This window comes from Panthera tigris, chromosome C1, assembly GCF_018350195.1.
Source record: "Panthera tigris isolate Pti1 chromosome C1, P.tigris_Pti1_mat1.1, whole genome shotgun sequence".
Taxonomy (NCBI): domain Eukaryota; kingdom Metazoa; phylum Chordata; class Mammalia; order Carnivora; family Felidae; genus Panthera; species Panthera tigris.
In genome coordinates this window covers 210,396,254-210,413,742 of record NC_056667.1, presented here as the reverse complement: position 1 = coordinate 210,413,742, position 17,489 = coordinate 210,396,254, and positions in this window count along the sequence as shown.

Below are 17,489 nucleotides of genomic sequence, written 5' to 3'. Positions count from 1 at the left end.
AGGGAAAGTCAACACAGTGCCTTTTATGATTCCCGATACATTTACAGGGGCTGGTTCTGACTTCCGTAATCGTGTTTTCTCGATGATGACGTTTTTTGTAAACTTAAAGTTGCCGTTTGCCTAAATTCAGAATTTTGTAAATACTGGCAAAATACCGTGGAATCTCAGTGTGGAATCTGTTCCCGCATTTATGAAACTTGTTACGAAGATTTCTGTTTAACTGCCATGGTATTGTAGATTGATGTCCGGGCTCTGAATTTTGAGAGTTTGGCTTCTCTTTTGAATTTGACTTTGGATTAAGTCCCGTGACCTTCACTGAGTATTTTCTAATCTGTGAAATGGGAGCAGATGAAATGAACTCTAAATTCCCTTCCTGCTCTCAACTCCTAAGCTCCTAACATCTGTCACAGTCCGTGGCCTATCTTTTTCACATCAACGCAGTTGATTTAAGAGTGCACATAGGTCGTCTTCCAAGTGAGTTGAACAAAATTACATAACTATCTCCTATATACTTTCAGCTGGCCAAAAGAGAAGCGCAGGGTCTATTTTGGAAATACTCTGAACCTGCATTTGGTCATGTAGCCAGGTACTAAAATGCGTGAGGGAATAAATATTTTGATCCTATGCCTTGGTCGTTCAAATCCATCTTGGTGTTTAGTCCTAGTGGGTTTTTGGTGGGTTGGTTCAGTTACCATTAGTCAAGTTAGGAAGTGCGATCAGGTGGGACTGGGGTGTTTATAGCTGTTGCCATTGGTGTAGATTCTTGGGAGTTGGGAGGGTCGTTAGAACAGCAAGCCCACCTTCTGTCTGAACAATGATTGTGTTGCTCCACGGTCAAGATCACGTACTTCTTTTTTTATTATTTTTATTTTTTAATGTTTTTATTTATTTTTGACACAGAGAGACAGAGCACGAGTGGGGGAGGGGCAGAGAGAGAGGGAGACGCAGGATCCGAAGCAGGCTCCAGGCTCTGAGCTGTGAGCGCAGAGCCCGACGCGGGGCTCGAACTCATGGACTGCGAGATCATGACCTGAGCCGAAGTCGGACGCTCAACCGACTGAGCCACCCAGGCGCCCCTCAAGATCACATACTTATGCCAGAAATAGAGATTTATAACCTACACAGAAGATACTTCAGGCATGGTTTTTCAACCCTCTTCATTCCCAGTGGAGATTAAAGCTCATGGAAATCGTGGCAAGGGAGGCGGACAAAACGCTGGTGACTAAGACCCCCATCCCAAAGGAAGGGGTGCAAGGGCTTTCCCAATGCCCGAAGGGACAGGATATAATGCAGAAATATTAAAGTAAGGTTCTGCCCTCCCACTCCGTCCCTGCTTTCTGACTCCTGTCCCTTCCCTGGCCATTCAGCACTAGCAGGAGCTTTTACGTGCACTGAGTTTTGAGTAGGAAGGCCGCGCAGAAAGTCAAGAAAATTGCTGGCTTTCAGATTTCTAAGTAGAGCATCTCTCATGGATAGCGGTCTTATAATTACAGCTTCTCGCCCCTCACCCCTCCAACAAAACAAAACAGGCTTTTTGGCAATGTGTGTGTGTGCACACGTAGATGTCTGGTTTTTTCTGTTCCGTTCTTTTTTGAATGCCAAGAGCTTGGCTTTTATGTATCAGTGGCCAAGCCTCAGTGATTTAGAGCAAACAAACACTTTATACAAGTAAGTCCTTGCAGGTTTATAAGCACGGTTTTCCTGCCACAACAAAAGGGAGTAAAAATTGGACCAGCTGGCAAACTAGGGAGAAAGAGCGGGAAATGATGAGGATTAAATTATGATGGGTCCCCAAGAAGCCACCTAGCACCCACAGCCCAAACTAAGCCCCCGACAGGGGAGGAGACAACGGGCTGGTCAGTGTTGCTGGGTCTGGTACTAGAATCACGTTCCTCCAGCACCGGCTTGTCAGCTTTCCATGGAAACCACGGAAAAGTCCTCTGAATGTATTTTTTCACTTCGCCAGGACAAAGCAAAATGCAGCGAGTTCAACTTCAGTCAGTATCCCGCTTGGCGGACGAGTTGCTCTTCGTGAGTGATGGCAGCTGCAGAGGTGAGTTTTGCTTCTGGGTCTCACACTCCCCGCCTTGAACACAACAACTGGTTTTGTCAACTAAGTGTGCGAGAACACTTTACTTCTCTAATTTCCTCCTCGTGCCTGCTCCACACTCATGCCAGTCAACGTTCTCCCTATTTTTCAACACTGAGCGAGAGTTGAAGGCATTTACTGTAGTTTCCAACACACCTTGAACCCTGCAGGAACAGGTTAGAAAAGGGATCAAGGGCCCAGCCTGGTTTTTCTCCCCCGTGACCAAACTTGGCTGGAGCCCCAGTGCTCCTTCAAAGAAAATGATTTAAAAATTTTTGTTCTTGTTTCGTTGTTTGCTTTGTCATAATACAGAAAGGGGTGGCTGTAGAAAACACAAAAAAGCAAAAAGGAAACGGAAGAAGAAAAGTCGATTCCCCAAATGCAGCAGCTAGAGATGGCCTGTGTGTAAAAAGAATAATTGAAATGGAGTGCAGAGCGTATCCCGGGGGGTAGGGGTAACTGTTCTTTTGTGAAGCTTTTCTTTCAGCGACAAGTATATGCGTGTGTATAATTAGTTACAGCATCAAATGTATTTCTGACTGGCTGGCGGTAAAAAAAATTTCTTTCGATCGTCTTTGGAATCAATTTTTTTAATTCTATTTTCTACATATACTTAAAAAAATAAAAATGTAGACGTATAGTTGGTATTGTTTTATGAACTAGAGGGTATTATGCTAAGGGAAACGAAGTCAGAGAGAGACAGATATCGTGTGATTACACTCATGTGGAATTTGGGAAACTCAACAGATGAACATAGCGGAAGGGAAGGAAAAATAAGAAACAGAGAGGGAGGCAAACCATAAGAGTCTCTTAAATACAGAGAACACACTGAGGGTTGCTGGGTGGGGGAGGATGGGGGAAGGGTGAGGAGGGGCAAAAGGGGGATGGGTATTAAGGAGGACACTTTCGGGATGAGCACCGGGGTGTTGTATGTAAGCAGTGAATCACTGGGTCCTACTCCTGGGGCCAAGACTACACTGTATGTTAACTAACTTGAATTTAAAATTTTTCCTTTAATGTTTGTTTATTTTTGAGAGAGAGAGAGACACACACACACACACAGAGCACAAGCAGGGGAAGGGCAGAGGGAGAGGGAGACACAGAATCCAAAGCAGGCTCCAGGCTCCGAGCTGTCGGCACAGAACCCGATGTGGGGCTCGAACCTACAAGCTGTGAGATCATGACCTGAGGTGAAGTCAGATACTCAACGGACTGAGCCACCCAGGCGCCCCTTAACTAACTTGAATATAAATATAAACAAACAATCAATAACAAATAAAAAATAATAAACATACACATTAAATAAATAAATAATAAATAAACAAATAAATAAGGCAAAACAAAACCCCTCCAAAACTGTAAAAAAAAAAAATGACTGTAGTAACATTTAAGAGCGCAGGCAGGCAGCGGCATGTGGACATGCGTGGCCAAGCCATTTACACCTTGAACGGGACGATCACGTTTCCAAATCACCCGGTGGCAAAATGGAAACGGAGAGTGGAGATTCCGAATAGATCTGTGGTCCAATCTGGAACAGTTTAATGCGCTGGAATTGCTCTCACGGCGGTGACTCGGGCCCCTCCGTGGGAGGACAGTTGCTAGAGGTCGCAGAAGTCCCTCGTTAATAATTTCCTCTTCTGCAAATGGGAAGGTAACTAATCCCCACATCACAAGGGTTTTTTCGTTTAAAATAATACAGAGGCGCCTGGGTGGCTTAGCCAGTTGAGCGTCTGACTTCGGCTCAGGTCGGGATCTCAGGGTTCATGGGTTTGAGCCCTGCCTCCGGATCTGTGCTCACAGCTGAGCCTGGAGCCTGTTTCCGATTCTGTGTCTCCCTCTCTCTCTGCTCCTCCCCTACTCACGCTCTGTTCCTCTCTCTCAAAAATAAATAAACATAAAAAAAAAAAAAAAAAAAAGGGCTGATGCTAGCCTGCCTACTTAAAAAAAAAAAATACATGTAAGGGGTAGTACTTACTGGCTGACGCCAGCAATCTATGGCATTAAATAGTCTCCTGTAAACTAGTTTAATATTACATCTTTTGACGGTATCTTGGTTTACTTAACACACTGCCTATTGTCGGTCATTTAGTTTATTCAGTTGTTCAGTATTGTCATATTGTAAACCCACAGATGAATTACTTTGTGCCTAGTACCGCACATTTCCTTAATCATTTCCTTACAAAAGGGATTGCTGGGCGAATGGATATGGGGGACGTTAGTTTTTGTTGCTTTGGGGATTATTTTGTTTGCCTTCATCCGCTGTCCCAATTTTCTTTCAAGAACAATCCACCCTCCCTTTCAGTCCACGTGGTTTTCCAGTCCAGCTCTAAGTGCGAGCACGTGACCAAGCGCATCCGAATAGCGCGTCCCCTGGGTCACCGGGATTGGCTGTGGCGTGTGCCTGCGAGCGAGGACAGACCAATCAGAGGCAAGGAACTCAATACCTTGCTTTTCTTACAACTGCTCGGCGGCGAGAGAAGCTCTCTTGGTGCTGGCCCCGTGGCCAGTAGGGTACAAACCTTGAGATGCCGGGGCCCTCTGGCCACCACGTGAGAAGTGCAGGGAATCACACCAGACGGGAGGAAGCAGGACTGAGAAATGGAAAGAAAACAGGTCGTGGTGAAATCGATTGCCCGGATCCTGCTGTGCGCGAGGTCTAGCGGGCTCTCCGCTGGGGGCAGCTGTGGTTTCTGTTTCTCGTTTTACCGAGGGTTCTGATAGAGAAGAGAGTGTGGCATCGTAAGGTTTTGGCTCGGGTTTGCCACACCGCCTTCGGCACAGGATCGTGTGATGGCCATCCTAGCAGGGTGTGTGTGAGCGCCCTTTCATGCACGCTCTCCGGGACCGGCTGGCATTAACACCAACAAAACAAAACCTTTCCCGTTTGCGTCTTCAGTTGTCATTCACAGAAGGCAGAGTTTTTCAAAAGTTTCTGGGCTGTTTATGTTTTTTCTTCTGCTTTCTTTCGTTTTTTCTGTTCTTCAGGAAAGTAAAGTCTAAATGGAAATTTCTGCCTCAATAGAGACAGAGGCCCTGAGCTGTCACATTATGTTTCCGTTGTAATTCTTACATTAAATTCGACGAGCAAAATTAAAAGGACCCGCCTCCACTTAATTTTATGACTGTCTCCTATTGGTATAAGGGAGAAAAATTGTTTCTCTTAAAAAAAGAGTCAAGGGGGGCGCCTGGGTGGCTCATTCGGTTGAGTGTCCGACTTCGGCTCAGGTCATGATCTCACAGTTTGTGGGTTCGAGCCCTGCGTCGGGCTCTGTGCTGACAGCTCAGAGCCCGGAGCCTGCTTCCGATTCCGTGTCTCCCTCTCTCTCTCTGCCCCTCCCCCAGTCACACTCTGTCTCTCTCTCCTTCAAAAGTGAATAAACATTGAAAAAAAATTAAAAAAAAAGTCAAGGGACTCAAAAATGTATGAAAGTTGCTGTACGTGAAATTAGCAGGGAAAATTAGGGAAAGAGAAGGTGTCCAATTGAATGAAGCAAAGTATTGCCCTATCGATGATGATAAAATCCTATCAAGTTTGTGTCCCCAAACTTACAAATAATTATAGCCTCTAACTGAAGACAGATGAGCATGTAGCTTTGGGCTTGTGCTAATATTATATTTTCACAGCAGAGACACGGGAACAGGAGACAGCAGACCTTAGAGCCAGAGGGGTTTTAGTGACTAGTGGATCCCATTTCTTTCTAAATACGGACTTAAGGCATATTAGTTACTCTTCCAGAGCCTCAGTTGTCTCCTCTGTAGAATGGGCTGGTAATAGGGCCCCTCTCTTAAGGTTGCAAGGATTAAAAGAGAGAACATTCAGCAAATGTTGCTATTCTTTTCAAATACTATTTGCATAAATCATCTTTCTCCACCTTGAGCTTTTGTTTTAATACCTGTTTTTATCCAAGGTCACGGCTAGTTAGTGATATGTACACCCACCTTTATGAATGTGAAAAATAATATGACAAATATAATTACATCCTCTTGCATTTTAACAATGGGAAGAGATTCTGGCCAAGCAGCGTGTTCCGTTCCGTTCCTTTCCTTTCCTTTCCTGTCCCGTCCTTTCCTTTCTTTTTTTCTTTCTTTCTTTCTTTCTTTCTTTCTTTCTTTCTTTCTTTCTTCTTTCTTTCTTTCTTTCTTTCTTTTCTTTCTTTCTTTCTTTCTTTCTTCTTTCTTTCTTTCCTTTCAGCACCAAACCCACAACATTATTCTATTTTATTTTTTATTATTTTTTAAAAATATAATTTATTGTCACATTGGCTAACATATAGTGTGTAAAGTGTGCTCTTGGTTTTTGGGGTAGATTCCTGTGGTTCATCGCTTCCATACAACACCCAGTGCTCATCCCAACAAGTGCCCCCCTCCATGCCCACCACCTGTTTTCCCCTCTCCCCCAGCCCCCCGTGCACCCTCGGTTTGTTTTCCGTATTTAAGAGTCTCTTATGGTTTGCCTCCCAACCTCTCTGTTCGTAACTATTTTCCTCCTTCCCCTCCCCTATGGTCTTCTGTTAAGTTTCTCAAGATCCGCATATGCGTGAAAACATATGATATCTGTCCTTCTCTGCCTGACTTATTTCACTCAGCATAAGACCTTCCAGTTCCACCCATGTTGCTGCAAATGGCATGATTTCATTCTCTGTCATTGCTGAGTAGTATTCCCTTGTATATATACACCGCATCTTTAACCATCTTCGTCAGTTGATGGACATTTAGGCTCTTTCCATACTTTGGCTATTGTTGAAAGCGCTCAAGCTCCTTGTTTCGATGCAGTGGACAGTATTTCTCGATGAAGAGAAGAGTTAACTGGTAAAGAAAGGATGCAACTCATTTATTGGGGCAACTTCTCCTTACAACTCAAAATATCTGCTGAAGGTGGGTTTCTGCCTAATTCTTAATTTTCTTTCATTTTATAAACATTAAATCTCCTTCGAAAAAGGATTGTGTCGCACTTTGCTGTCTGCAGTGACCATAGTTAATTATGATTACCTGAGCGCCTTGCACATACCTGGTTCGGTCCTAAACTCAATGCTGTCTGGGATTTAAACCCAGACCTTACTCCAGGGAGGAGAACTTGAGTCACGAAACCACACAGCCACCTGCCCCAGTCAGTGATGAGGTCGGGGAACGCGGATGGTCCTGAGGCACACTTTGCAGAGCACTTGGCTGGTGGCATTTGGTTGTAACACACACCTGTGAGGTTGACTTTTTTATTCCTGTTTCACAAATGAGGAGACCGAGGTTTGAAGACCGAAATGATTGGTCCACGTCCCCGAGCTAGGAAGAGGCATTGGACAGCCTGAGGCCAAAAAGCAGCTGTGTGTGTGCATGCACATACGTGTGTAAGAGAGCAATCCAGAGAAAGTAAATCAGTTCAGAGCCACAGAAAACAGAGTAGCAGGCCCTTGTACCTAAGGCAAGTTCACCTTCAGAGCCATGAAGCCTTTCCATTATTTGGCTCAAAACAAAACACTTGGCATCATCTAAGTTAGAAAATGAACGCTTTTTCCTACAAAAAAAACAAAAACGAAAACAAACAAACAAAAAAAACAATGAGAAAAGGAAACTCCTGTTTCCAGCTTAAAGAGAAAAACCAGAGGGCAGGGCCACGTGCCCAGGTCCTTCCTGCGGGTCTGCACGGAATGGAAGCAGTGGGCTTCTGGCCTTGTCACCTGCCACTGCCGGGGTGGGGGGTGGGGGGCGGGGGGGCCGGCGGGTCCAGGCAGCAGCCCCTGCAAGTGAGAGGAGGCTGTCACCTGTGATCCTCCTGCGGTCAAAAGGACATTGAACTCTCGGGTTGGGAAGAGATATCAATGTCACTGCCTGTGGGAGGTGCTTAATATTTTAGAAGCATATTTAAATATTCAGAGGCGTTTCTTTTCTCGGTGCAGGTGACAAAATGTGCTGTGAATCACTCGCAGCTTAAAAAATGCACTTATTCCGTTCAAGTGTTTGGTGACCTTTCCAGGTTGTGGTTGGTGTTATGGGTGGACTGGGTCTCATTCCCCTGTTGAGTGATGTCAAGTTTGAACACATGTGTAGTGTTTTCACAGAGACTTGTTTTATCCTGTTTTCTCTGCTCTTGAAATATTTCTATGCCTAGTAGGATGGCAAGTGTCTCAGCGCTGGCCCATTAAAAAAAAAGTTTATTTATTTTTGAGGGGAGGAGGGGCAGAGTGAGAGGGGGACAGAGGATCCCAAGCAGGCTCCGCGCTGACAGCAGACAGCCTGATGCAGGGCTCGAACTCACAAACCATGAGATCATGAGCTGAGCCTAAGTTGCACGCTTAACCGACTGAGCCACCCAGACGCCCCTGTTGGCCCATTTTAATTGTTAAATGGATGCAGAAGTGTGTGGAACAGACATCTATTGGTAACTCTCTCTGAATCCCACCTACCAGTCAGAGCAAGTGAAGTTCTCAGCAATCATCTGGTCCAGCTTTCTCCTGTTTCAGATGAAAAAAAAAAGGGTCAAGAAAGGTCCGGGAATTTGATCATGTAGACAAGCTGAAGACAAGCCCAGACTGAGCCTAGAGAGCTGTGGCTCCAGGGGCATTAGAGCTGTCCCCCGCCCCTCCCACCCAACGTGACATGTTTCCCCATGTCCTCAACCAGGACCCTGTTCTTCACCCCTTGACCCCTCCTGCTTTCCGTCCCATTCGTTAAGAGCTCTAATTATTAGGGGTGCCCTGGGGGCTCAGTCATTTAAGCATCCAAATTTGGCTCAGGTCATTTTCTCAGGGTTTGTGAGTTTGAACCCCACATCGGGCTCTCGCTGTCAGCACGGAGCCCACTTTGGATCCTCTGTCCCCCTCTCTCTCTGCTCTTTGCCTGCTTGCTCTCTCTCTCTCTCTCTCTCTCTCTCTCTCTCAGAAATAAACATTAAAATTTTCTCTTTTAATAAAAGCTCTAATTATTAAAAGATTTTTCCAATTCTTTTTGCTGGAGAGGCATTTTATATTTATTTCCATAGCTGATTTTTTGAACCCAGTGACAAAAACATTTAATAGAAGTCTTTGTTCTTTATTTATATTTTCTTTGGACAAAATGGATGGTTTATAGTCAATGAGTCTTTTTCTCTGCTCTCCCATTTTTTCCTGGGTTTATTACTGGTAATTTTACAGAAATCTCTCTTAAGATAATATCCAAGGGAATAGCAAACCTTGCTTTTGCTTATCTAAACAGCCTTCAATTACTGCTGAGACTAAATTCAAACAAAAGGAGGAAGATGTTTCCAGGTAGAAAAACTCATCTTGATAGGAAATTGGAACCTCCCTCTTTTTTTCCTGGTGATTTTTCTCCCAGTCCAGTCTTTCAAGATCATTCTAGATAACATGTCATCCCCTTTTCCATGAGGTAGCCCTTAACGTATATAGAGTAGACTCTCATTTCTTCTGATTTCCCCATCCTGATACTTCTCTTCTCACAGAGGCACCTCACACGTTTCCTGACATTCCCAGCGACTTCCCACACTGTCCCTTGAACACAATGCCCGTGTCACTCTCTTCAGATATCTGACATCTTGTCATTTGTTCATGTCCCCTCTCCAAATGGTAGCACTTGCACTGAAAGGATAGTGAGGGGTCTGGCTGGCACAGTCCCATGTGAGATGCCTTCTCATTAGACCCTCGACTTGCATCCACGGAGCCCAGGCTTGCGTTTGCTCTCTCGGCCACCAGGTCATAGTGCAAATTGATATTGAACGTTGACGTCGATGTTGTCTTTCAATGTATTTCTTTCCAGCTTGATGTTTCTTTCCATCTATCCATGTCCTTTTCTAGACCCAGTCGCTGGACATATTAAGACCTTACATATTTAGAATAATTTTACAGACAGAAGTTAAAAAATTTTTTTAATGTCTATTTATTTTTTAGAGAGAAAGAGACAGAGCGTGATTTGGGGAGGGGCAGAGAGAGAGGGAGACCCAGAATCTGAAGCAGGTTCCAGGCTCCGAGCTATCAGCGCAGAGCCCGACGCGGGGCTCAAACTCACGAGCTGGGAGATCATGACTTAAGCGGAAGTCAGACGCTAAACTGACTGAGCCACCCAGGTGGCTCCCCCCCTCCTTTTTTCATTTTTATTTTTAGAGAAGAAGAGCACGTGAATGCGGGGAGAGGGGCGGAGGGGGAGAGAGAAAGAATCTTAAGCAGGCTCCCAGCTCATCGCAGAGCCCGATGTGGGGCTCGATCCCACAACCCTGGGATTGTGACCTGAGCCGAAATCAAGAGTTGGCTGCCCCAGTGACCGAGCCACTGAGGTGCTCCTACAGATGGAAGTGTATATTCTCTGTGACAGGCAGTATATCCTCACGGAGGGTCAGGAACTTCAGAGGCAGACGTGTGAGCTCAAAGCCTCGCTAATCCGTTAGTAGCTGTGTAGACGTGGGCAAGCTACTTCATCTCCCCTTTCCTCACCTGCACTAATAATGCACGCTTCCCCATTAAATGAGATTATTCAGATAGGTGATTTAGGCCAAATATGCATTCTTCAAACTTTTTAAAGGCCTCTCGTGACATCCTTGTGGATAAAATGGAGAAACATAGTTTCTATCAACACTGTATCACCTGTGATTAGGATATTTTGCCAGTTACGAACCCATCTAAATATACTAAAAGGGGCATCGAATAGTGTCTAGCTTATAGCAAGTGTTCATCAAATGTTAGCCCTTCTTATTTTCGGTTCACGTCTTGTTATGCATTCTCCCCCCCAACTTGTTGCTCTATTTCTCCCTCCACCTCCCTCCTCTTCTGTCTCCTTTCCTTCCCTTTACAGCGTCTTCATCATAACCCTATTCCCCATAAATCCCTAGAATACTAATGTTAAAAGCCTGCTGTGTTTTCTTATATACCTATACTTTCCCTAAGTCTTTTCACGCAGGTACAGCTGAGTTTGGGTCCCAACAAGACGTAACCTTGAAAATATTGATATGAATCCGTTCTACACAGATAGGAATCCAACAAAGTATAAACAATTATACAGACTAGTGGGATTTATTCCATATATGCAAGGCTGGTTCAACATTCAAAAATCAATGCGTCACATTATATTAATAATATAAAAAAATTATTATGTATTACATAATATATAGTATTACGATATGTAATATATAATATGTACTATTACTATTATGTAATACATACTTACTAATTAATAATCCATCACATCAAAAAACCCAAGAAGAAGTACCATATGATAGAAAAAACATTTGATAAGATCCTAAACCCTTTCATGATACAAACTCTCAAAAAATAAGCATGGGGTGGAATTTGCTCAACTTGATAAAGAACATCTACCAAAAATGTGCAGCTAACATACTTAATGGTAAGAGACTGGATGCTTTTACCCCTATGATCCTCTCCTATCACACTTATTCGACATAACACTGGAAGTCTTGGCCAGGGCCGTAAGACAAGAAAAAATTATAAAAGGTGCCCAGGTTGGAAAAGGAAGAAGTGAAAGCATTCTTCATTGTGTTTTGCTCATTTAGTAGCCTCAGCCCGGTCTACATCTTAATTCTTGTTTGATATTGCTCTAACTGGAAGGTTCTGGCCACCTTCTTATGTTCATTCTTGATTGTGAGAGTTTTTCTCTTCCTCTTTGGAGAATGTGCTCTTACAACGAAGCTCTGTGGGTAGAGTTCAGCATGGTCTTAGGGCACTGGAGGTAAAAGGTTGACAGGGTGAGAACATTACAGGTTTTGAGGGAAGCTGACCCTGAGTTTCCATCCCAGCCTGTCTCGTACTCCCTGTTACTGACACCTTCTGAGCCTCAACTACCTCGGTCAGAAAACGAGAGGAATGATATCTGTCTCATAGTTTTGTTGCGACGATTATCGCTGGTAAAATAATATAAATCACATTTACTAAAAGCACATCGAGGACATATGATTGCTGTAGTGATGGGACCTCAGCGAACAAACCCTAATGGGGGAATACGAGGAAGGACAATAAGATAGGTAATGTTGGTCTTGATGGGTGAATAACAGAGCAGCACTGAAGCTGGCCACTGCTGCTGGAGAAAAAATGTTCTAGAGTGTGCCTAAGTGGCCAGTGGGTGAGGTGGTCCTCAGCATAGCAATGAATCAGACGCATGTTTGTTTACCTTTGGTTTAGAGAGATTTGGGGTCATGCTCTGAGAGACAGAGTGTGCAGAATGGACTGTTTGAGCCTGGATCCCCTTGGTATGCAGAGCTAGAGACATTTCTGGCCACCTACCTCTTCTTTCTCATCCAGAGTCCTCCCTATTTTTAAATTAAATTAAATTAAATTAAATTAAATTAAATTAAATTAAATTTTATTGAGAGAGAGAGAAGGTGTGCCCAAGTTGGGGAGAGTGACAGAGGGAGAGAGAGAGAATCTTAAGCAGGCTCCATGCTCGGCACCGAGCCTGAAGTGGGGCTCGATCCCGCGACCCTGAGATCATGACCTGAACCGAAGTCGAGAGTCGGACACTCAACCGACTGAGCCACCCAGGGCCCCCTGCGGAGTTCTCCCTCTTATCCGCAGCATGCGCTCCTTGGATTCCTTGGCAACTTTTGCTGTTCCCCTTCAGGGGCAGAGATCTTTCCTGTCAAGGGTCTCCTCTCTTCTTGTCTCTGCCGATTCAGCCATTTGCTCGGTGGTTTACAGAGGGTGGGAGCATCTCTACAAGAGCCAAAAGGGAAAGTGGCCGAGGACGGGGGTGGGGAGAAGACAGGCAGGACAATCTGCGGCGTGAGGCTCATGGAGCTTTCAGGGCGTGGGGTCTGGACCTTGCCTCTGGGAACAGGAAATGCACAGCGTGGGTCTTTATCTCACATCACCTTCTGTCCTATCACTTGTCCAAGTACCTTCCTGACAAGGATACTCTGTGGAAACGTAACACCCCACGCTCGTGGCTCAGAAACAAGCTATCAATGGCCTGACACACTGCCTGTGCAGATGGTTGTCTCCTCTCATGGGCTCGCTTTCTCAGAGATAAGACGCAGAGACATTTCCATTCTAAGCTTTACTAGTTCCGTCCTTCTGCTTGCTTTGCATTTAGACTGCTTCCTCACCTGGCAGGTTGGGTTATTTATATGAGATCTTCCTTCTTTATTTAAACTGGTGTTGGGGCGCCTGGGTGGCTCAGTCGGTTGGGCGTCCGACTTCGGCTCAGGTCACGATCTCACGGTTCGCGAGTTCGAGCCCCGCGTCGGGCCCTGTGCTGACGGCTCAGAGCCTGGAGCCCGTTTCGGATTCTGTGTCTCCCTCTCTCTCTGCCCCTCCCCTGTTCACGCTCTGTCTCTGTCTCAAGAATAAATAAACATTAAAAACAATAAAAAATAACAAAATAAAGTAAACTGGTGTTCCAACTATGCATTTTCCTCTCAACACTCCCGTTCCTCCAACCTATAGCTTCTATTACGATGGGTAGGGCACAAATAAAGCATGTTGATAAATCGTCTTGCTTGAGAATCGATCACAAGTTCTGCTGAGACAAGGAGTTGAGGTTTTAATCCCACAGAATGTTGGCACATAATGTAAGCTGAAATTCACACTGATGATCTCAGGATCTCTTTTAGTTGCCCCTAATTTCCAGGAGGATTAATTCATCAGCTTCCCTTTTATCACCAAGGCTGGTTTTACCAGAAGCAAAATAGCGGTAGCAGCAAGTTTCCTGCGGTGTCTTAACCATTTTTTCTTAAAGCTCTAGCTCTGCATTGATTGTGTGCTTCCTGGTCTGCCCCTACCTCCAAATTGACTCTTAAGTTCCCATTCACGGCTGGAGGTAAATGACTGGTAATAGCTTCCAACTCTTCCCAAAGGTGTTTTCAATCGAAGAAGGACAAAGGTTTCAAAAGGCGGCGGCTATGATTCAGGAGGACCGGCAATATGGCGCCCTATGCCTTGACTCTCACTGTGTGGTCACGGTTGCCAGAGGTGCTGTTGCGGGGAGGACGGTGAGGCTGCATCACAGTCAGGGAGGAGAGCATATTCTGATTGATTAGCAAGGTCTGCTGTGGGTCAGCAGGAGTTACCACGGTAAACACGACACATCGCCAACCCTGGTGTACCGGGAAGACTGATTTTGAGCCCTGCCACGGACTTATAGACTGAGTTACTAGGAGAATTAAATGAGAGTGTGTGAATTAAATGATACGTGAGCTAAGTGTTCAGTGGAGTGTGGGATTAGAAAGCTGTTCTGCTTCCTAGGCTGTGCCCTGTGAACTCACAAACCTGTCTTATTTCTTCTTTGTATTCCTGCATAGTGCCCGGCCCATAATAGACCCTCTGCAAATATTTGTTGAATGCATATATGCCGTCTATAAAAACAGGTTATAGGACTAGATCTAGTGGTTGGATTTGATGACTCAGTTCAACAAAGAGGGCGGAATTGGGTCGGGGTGGGGGGTGGGGTCACTGGGGCTTTCTTACAGGCTCCAGAAAATCACCCTTTATGGATTTCCTCCTCCTCTTAAAACTTAAGAATTATTATTACAGTAAAACAAACACACAGAGAAGTGCACAAATCATAAGGGGACACACGACGTAAGAAGGATCTACATAAAAATCGGGACAATAATAGCACGCTACGGTGCAGGTACTGCCTTGTCTTTCGTCAGCTACTTCCTCCTCCCAAAGATACCCCTTCTTCTGACCTCTAACATCATGCATTAATTTTGTTCAATATTTAGGGAGAGTCCACAGTGTCGTTGTCTGCAGTTGTATTTTGTTCATTTTTATTGATGTATCATATTCCAGCGTAGGAAGACATCACGATTTGTTCATCTGTTCCCCTGTTGATGGACATTGGGTTGTTTCCAGTTTGGGGACTAGTACAAATAAGATTGTCACGAACATTTTAGTACGTGTCTTTTAGTGCTTTTGAAACCCACTCTTCTGTTGGATGTGAGCAAATCCTTGGAGTGAAATTGCCAAGTCGTGGGGCATGTCTATGTTTGACATTAGTAGATAGCACCGAAGGGTTGTCCAAAGTGGGGTACCGAGTTACATCACCACCGGCCTGTCCACAAGTCCCCACTGGTCTGTGTCCTTGTCAACACTTGTCATTGTCAGTCTTTTTAACTGTAGCCATTCTTGCAGATACATAATATTATTCATTTTGATTTTAATTTGCATTTGTCTGATGACCAATCCAGGAAAAGATGAACATCGTTTCATATATTAAAATCTATAATCTATAATCTATATCTATATCTATCTATCTATCTAGATATATGTGAATATTCTCTTTATTGAATCCTCCTCTTAATTTTCAAGACTGTGCCTTACTGTGGGGATTTTTATTTTTAGCAAATAAACAAATAAAACTGTACTTGCTAGAAATTATCAAGTTATTTCCATAAATTCAAGACCCCTACAGTAAACGTGTTGCTAATTTCTTTTCTTTACTGAGAAGGATCAGTATGTAGAAGTGTATTTTCTATACATTCACTACTCGCAAAGAGAGCTCGTACTTCTGGAATGACCATCAGGTGTGTTATATTGTGTATTTTGAAAACATATTTCAAATACAAAAAACCACATTTTACTGCCCAGCAAAGGCCCAAGTTTAGACCAGGGCTGCATTTTGTCCTTTCCAGGCCTCATTCTGCCAGACAGACTCAAAATGCCATGCGGGGTTTTGAACACTCAGAAGTGAGACAGAACCAGGCAATGAACAGCCTGCTCCGAAGCGCTTCGTCTGGCCTCCTCTGGTGTCCCTGGTTCCCATCCACTCTCTGCACCCGGGTTCTGCCTTCTGCCCAGTCTCTTTGAGCTGACCCCTCGGTTGGGCCGTTGGTCCCTGGGTGCTCTCTGTTGGCTCACCTTCAGCTTCTGGCTCTGTAGCCCCTCTTCTACCTCCAGGCCCCACTCAGACCCCAAAGTTCCAAAACGTTTGATTCCATCCATGGTCCTTTGAGATTTCATCCCAGAATGTAAGCATGAGTCAGCCTGAAAAAAATCTCTTCTTTCTGGAATTAAACAATTTCCTGTGGTCCCTGGATTGCGTGGGGGACATCCCTAAGTATCTAACTTCCCAAATCCATCACAGTGGCCGACCAGGACAATGATACAAAGCCCTGATAGCTTTGTCGTGCAACGGAGCAGAAGAGGCAGGGTTCCGAGTGTGCGTTTAGGCGGTTTTCAGTAGAAGAGGGGCAGGCTCACCTTGGGCTAATTTGTGCCTTCAGAAAAATGGCTAAGCACGAGCTGTGCCCCCCTGATGAGCCGTCACACGTACATAAATGTTGTCTGGCTTGTGTCTCTTAATTCTCGTCTCAGCAGCTGCCGCGATATTTGCCACTGAGTAGTCTTTAATCAGCCTGTGACGTCTGCATCTAAAGAAATTGGCTTAACGTTGGCATAAATGATCGCGGTTGGTCTGGCTCACAGACACACGGGTGGGCTTTGCTCTCCACAGCTGGCTCTTTGAGGGGTACTCCGACCTGATGCACAAAAGGTCAGCTGAGGCTGTGATGATGGTGACGTGGTCCCAAGGCTTCAGTGAATCCCAAGGCAGGGTGACCTGGCGGATCAGGAGAGCTGAGGGGCTCCAGACGCAGGGGCAACTCCTTCCTGTTACCCACTCCTTGGCTTCCCCTTGTTCGAGTCATTTTCCTCTGAAACACAGCTGCCGCTTTTGTGCGTTGTCAGCAAAAATGGAACGTGCACAGACTGGCTTCCGCGTTGCTGATTTCATTCGGAGAGCAGTTAAGCCCCACCTTTTCTAAATTTCTCTTTTGAATCAGCATCCTCCTATTTCATTAGTGTCTCTGGAAAGATTTATGACAAGTATACGAAGGGACACACTGTCCTTTCCGCAGGATCGCAAGGCTGGCTGTGGGAGCACACAAGCCCGAGCACTGGCATTGTTTTTGGAAATGCTTCATAGGGATGGACTACACGTTCCGCATAAAGTGATTTAGTGGGTTTACGATGACAATTTGGGTGTCAAACTTATCTTTCCTGACAAACTAAGGAAAAGCTAACAGCCACTTTATGTATGGACTTTAAAGTATGAGTCCATCTGTGGCCTCACCCCCATTTCTCTTGACTGGCTCTTCCCGCCCCTGTCTTGCCTAACCCTCTCACCTGGCCCTCACCCCTGCCTGTACAGGTGGCCCCACCACCCGCCTACTGCCTACAGAGCAGCTCCTCTACTCCACCACAAACGCGCCTGCCCCCCACTCTCCGCTCCCCCATCCCTCACCTTCTCAGGCAACGGCAGGTCCACGAATCTAGCCTTTCGAGACCCAGATCTAGGGGTCTGCTTTGACTCCACTTTCTCCAGTCATGGCTCGTGGCCAGTGCGTCCGTTGTTGCTTCCGTCCCCACTGTCCTGCACACGTGTCTGCTTCTCTCCACCTCTGGCCACACCACCCTGGTTTAAGCTGCTCGTTATCGCTTCCCTCCTCTCCGCTCCTTAGCACTCCGTC